Here is a 6000-nt window from a genome sequence, read left to right on the forward strand (position 1 = left end):
ATGAGGAAAATATTCTTCACCAGTCTGAATGCACGAAGCTTGCAGGATAGGCCTACCTGGGTATCCTACTTACCTTGCGTTACCAAAACCACGAGAAGCAGCAGCGAAGTCCACCTCGCCGCCGGATGCATGTCTCCTCTGCTGCTGGGGATCCCTCTCACTTTCTCTAAAGAAATAGGTTACTGTCTGGTTAATCAGTGGGAGAAAGAAAACAGTTTGAAACGGCATGAAACGCGTGTCTCTCCCCTGTAGCCGCCTGGCTTGCTCTGCCGGTGCGCTCCTTCCTGATCTGATCTGAACTTGACTTCGTCCCTCCCCTATGAGCGCAAAGCTCTCCTCTGGCGCATCCACACGGACCCCACACAGGGAGGGAAGAGGTGCTAATTCTCGCGCTGGAGAACAATACGCATTTTGTATCAGTTACTGATTGGAAGAGATGATTAAGTTGCCGCTAAATTCAGCGGGAATGTTTGGCGTGGGCGTCAATTACTTTCTGACAAGGTGGCCGCTCTAGCCAAAGTGAGTCTCGCAGTTTTTATCATTGCGATGAGAGAAAAGATCGGGGGGAAAAAAACGCCAGAAACCAGTTTGAAAGATCTAAAAAAAAAAAAAAAAAAAAAAAAAAAAAATCACATCGGATGAACATACAAGACCAATTAATGTTCCATCTAAGATGTGCGGCTGAGCAAGATAGATTAGTGACCTATAGGTCTAATAAACTTGTCAGTCATCAGCAGCTGCTCCACTTGTTCCCAGAAATTCAGTCGATACTTGCGTGTTTGTAAGCGATGGTGCCAAATGCTATGAGATGCGGGGACTTTGCAAGAGCCTGCCTTAGTTAGGGTTTAGTGAATTGAAGCCCCTGATGTTTTTTCTTAGGCAGCAACACTTCAGCACCACGGACAGCGCACCGTCCAATCTCTACACGCTGAGTCGTTCATTAATAATCTCTGCTGTCGTGAATGGCGTAGCTAATTACAACTAGTTTGGATTGGCTTGGTTTACGATTCAGGAATAATGGGGAATAAAATAAAATCCCGTGTATCAAATCAGACTTGTATATAGTGGTAAAAGTGTGAAATGTTGCTATGCTGGGTTTTTTTTGTCTCAGGATAAACTATAAACATAGACCTGTGCATCCCGATGCATTTGCACACATAGGCTACACAAACACGTGCACACAGATGCATCAGATTGTGTGTATTGGTAAATAAATTCAGTGTCAAATCAGTTTTTATGGAGACTATAGAGCCGTTTCCAGCCAGTAAACCGCAGCACCGCGCTGTGTCATGGAATTAAGTTGAACTACTCCAAAAGCACGTTTCTGCCTCATTGGAAAGCGCTGCTCTCATGTGTTCCCCAGGTGCCTATATTGTTCTCCCTCCGGGTTGAGCTGATTAATTTTAGCCTGTGATTTTACACGCTTCACTTGACGTCATCAAAGAAAGTCATTAAAGAAATAAGGGGCTGAGCTGAGCCGAGCCGAGCCGAGCCGAGTCGACACAAAACCTTTCATTAAGCAGTGTTTTAAAAAAAAAAACAAAAAAAAAACACGACAGGTCACCGAGATGCAAGTAGCCAATATGTTCTGAAGCTGTGCGTTATTGATGGAGAGAGAGAGAGAGAGAGAGAGAGCACGTGCCGCCCAGCCCAGGAGGTCTCTTTTGTTTATTTATCATTTAGTTGCCATTTCAGTTATTATTTATTTATGTATTTATTTATTTATTTCAATTTATAATTCTGATTTAAGTCAAATCTACTCACAATGTGATAAAGCCCGAATTTGTACATAATATCCAAATACTAATATGATTCTCCCACAGACAAAAACCCTGTTTTGAATTTTGGTGAATTTCACAAACACCATCTGGCAAGTAACAAAGAATAACCAGGTAAAGAATATGGCATAATGATGATGTTAATGTCTGCAATGTAGGCTAGAGTATGCACATACACACACACACACACACACACACACACACACACACGCACACACACACAGACACACATGCACACACACGCACACACACACACACTGTCTACACTATTTTTCTTTGCCATTTTTCTGGCTTTCTAATCTGATCTGAATTCACCTCTTCACTCTAAATTCATCCCTTTGTCACCAAAAACTGCGGTCTTATGTGTGTGTGTACACACACACACATACACACACACACACAGTCATACACAAACACACACGTTGGCATGCACAGCCACACGCATAAACCTGGATATGCACACCAGCACACACATAACACTTCATCAGTAGTACCTGCCATTGCTCATCCTGTAAAAGCAGCATTCCAGACAAGAGGGGAACTCCCAGCCATGCTGTGATCGTTCTGTGATCCTAAAGTGGAATACTGAGAACACGTTCCTGTGGAGAAAATCATTTAGTACCAAAGATGCACCTGCTGTGCCGATGACTTCTCTGCTCACTGCTCACTCCAACTCTAAAAATGTGTTGAGATCTTTTTTCAGTTAGCTACCTTGATAAGGTAGAAAGGGGCGGATTGGATTAAGGTACATTTTGTCAACACATGCTTGACTTATCTGCATAATTCTGTTCCAAAATTCTAGGTTCATCATTCAATATCTTAAAAAAAAATAGACGTATGTAAAAGGGTTATACATAAGTTACCTTTTATCATTTAAAAAGTACCATAATTTGTTCTAATTTTGTGTTATCAGTCATTTTGGAGGTGTTCTTTCCAAATGTCTCATTTATGAACCAAACTTTTCATTTACGGTGAGTTTTCAACATTGAAAACCAGTGACATCATTGGATAGGACAAATCCATAATGCATGCATAATTCATTTAAGATCATGTAAAACATTGCACAATTAGATTGGGAGGAAAAAATCAATGCTGAGTCACTGATGACCTGTACAGTCATACAAGTATGAAATGTCCCAATATTATAAAGTGAAAGAGCTAATATGGTGGTATTTAGAAACTCTACAAGATGTGGCACGGGGAATATAAATATCCTTTTAATATATGCAACATATTTGTGTGTATGCTGGTGACTTTGCAGAAACACACACAAACACACACGCACACGCACACATTTTATATCAGGACCTTCCCTTCACCCTCCAGCCATTTCACCCAGGCTAAACACAATCAACCTTCACAACAACTTATTCCCTCTCTGGATGTAGTGTCACAGCAATAAGCGTCCCCTCGCCTCAACACAAACGAAACCATCAAAACGTTGTACATTTTTCCTTCTTTTCCCTTTTTTAGCTGTTGGAAGGAGTTTATATTCACCGACTGTAATCCTTGCCGACAAGTGCTGCGAGAAAACGGTGAAAAAAAAAAGCCAACAGAATAAGCAAAAGGAGGATAATGTGTTTTTGCTGTTGCTGGTGTCACCAACTGACAAGCGCTGAGCTCACCGCGTTGCGTCACGGCATATACTTGTCCTCCTGAGCCTTATTAGTGAAGGGGTTGGAGGAGGGACTAGGTGGGAATCAGTGTTTCTGTCAGGACCGTTTAGTGTGATGCACTGTAGCCTGTCCTGCTGGTTTGCCCCGGGCGATGTATAATTCATGTTTTTCCTAAAAGCTGGATGCAGTGACTCCAAAACCCATTAGTGTCGTCCTCTCGTCTCCGATTTCATTTCCTCTCTTCTTTTCAGTCCTCATCCCAACTATGCACCAACTTTTCTTCAACACTCACTTTTTGTCCCTCTTTTCTCTCATGTTCTTTACCCTCCTTTCTTCTCTCACCCTTTCAGAAGCTCTTATTCTACTTCATTTTCCTCCCTCGCTCATCACTATCTCTTCTCCTCCTCCTCCTCCTGCTCTTCAACTGGTCTCTTTCTCTCACCCTTCCCCCCCTCTCCATCTCTTGAACACGTTTTTTTTTTTTCCTGCGCTCGCTCTCGTTCATACAATGAACACTGGTGCCATCTTTCTGCCTCAGCTGAAACAGGACATAAAAATATATATATCTCCCTCGCTAGAACTTTTAGACAGTCCTGAATTATTCACTTCCGCATATCTGCGCCACATCCACAACCCTGAGAGAAGTGCTTTTATTTTCAGCCCCAAGTGATGAAACCTGGATGGCCTTTTTTATTCGCCCCGGCCTTACTGCTGCGTCTCGGCGAGGTGGGATTAATGGAGCGGAGGTGATCAGAGGCTTCTGGAAGCTTCCAGAAGACGGCGAGGCTGATATCATGTCCTCCTTCTGACAAGAAAGAAACAATATGGTCTGCTGTAGTAAGAGATCAAGATGGCGATATGGGGAGAGGAGAATGTATGGCTTCTAGAGCGGTGCGGCGCTGTTGCAGCTGGGTTTGCTCTGTGCTGATATGGGATTGCAGATAATCGGATCAATCAGATTAGTCAAACAAAGGTTCTTTATAGTGCAATCTGTAAATGGCTGCACTGTAATGCACCTCATAAAAGAGACAGAGCATAAAATAGATTAAACAAATAAAATAAAATAAATGAATTAAGGAGTTGATCACTAAGAAAAGTGAAAGTGAAGCAAAGACAGAAACCCGTACAAGTCATAAGAGCAAGCATTTAAAAAAAAGAATAGACATAATATCAAAATTTTTTTAACTAATACTAAAGCTTCAAAAAGGTTCCATTTCAGAAGCAACAGTTGCGACTGTCCTGAGATACTCTGATGATTTTAGTGTATGAACCCATAGGAGCTAAAAGCTGCCTCCCCAAAACTTTTTGTTTTGGTTGTACAGCTGGGGCAAGAGTTTTACTTGCCTTACATAATTTTGATATCTGTTCGTAAAAACAACTGGTAGTAAAAGCAGGGGCTTTAAAACAAGCTTGATAAATAAACAATTTTGTTCTGTCCCATCTAAAGTGACGTCACCCTACAGCCTCTATCTCTCTTCCTCTCCCTGTGTTTCCCTTTGCATACCAAGGTTGGGGAGCGTTTGTTTTCAAAGAGGTACGCTGCAAAGAATAACAGTCATAGAAAGATATTCTGACAAGCTATTTTGTGATATCTTAAGTCAAATTATCTTAAGGCATGAGCCGACAGTTTTGTTTGTCTCAACAAAATTTCACTTTTTTCATGGATTGCATCTGGAGTAATGGAATCCAAAAAGTTAGAGAGGCGGGCTTGAAACCATAAGGTTGTCTGTTTGAATATATCAGCTGGGAAAATGAATGACTAATGCTCTTGCCTTCTTTAATACTGTTGAGGTGTCCTTGAATAAGGTGCTTAAATCCAAACTGCTCCACTGAATTTTCTCTTTAGTGAACAGGAGAAGACTGTGGTCGTACTGGACAGCAGGTGTCAAGGTGTCTAACTGAATGAATGTGGAGCAGGGCGTTTCTTAAAAAGAGTATAAATGCAATTATCATGAAATTAGTTACTTGTCTCAATATCCTTTTCCTCATTTCACCGTTGTTTCTTGACAGAAGTCACATTATCATGAAACAAGTTAAATGTCTTGATTTCAGTTGTAATAATAGCTTGTCATTTTGGGCTGGAAAAAGCAGCCTTTCACCTATCTTACTTTGTGCAATCAATTGAAATGAAATTGGCAGTTACTGCTCCAATTATGGCTAAATTTTAGCCCTTGGCTCAAATTGTTTTCTGATCATTTTGCAAGACAGGGCTGATTGAGTGCAATGCTTCATATCCTGCTTTGTCTCAAAAATTTAAACTGAACAAAATAATAAATAATAAAGTAAAACTGTTCTCAAAATGTGAAGCAAAGAGTATATTTAGGCTAAAAGAGGCCTCAATGAAGAATTTATGTAAACTCTATCAATACAACTGATTACAGCTCCATGTTTATGCATGACATGATATGAGCAGTGCCAACAGAGGCAGTCGTGTTCTTCAGCCATGGATTATGAGCTTACTGCACACACAAACATACAAATACAGGTAGAAGCACACACACAACACCCACACACCCAAACACACTTTTGCATTTGTCTGGTTAAGGTTAGCAATAACTTGATTGACTGGGTGTGCGTGGATCTATAATTCCAGTGTGTGTACACAG

The sequence above is a fragment of the Centroberyx affinis genome, unplaced genomic scaffold (assembly GCF_046629955.1).
Source record: "Centroberyx affinis isolate AG114_WGS23_722 - 3 ecotype Tasmania unplaced genomic scaffold, CSIRO-AGI_Caff_v1 ptg000127l_1, whole genome shotgun sequence".
NCBI lineage: Eukaryota > Metazoa > Chordata > Actinopteri > Beryciformes > Berycidae > Centroberyx > Centroberyx affinis.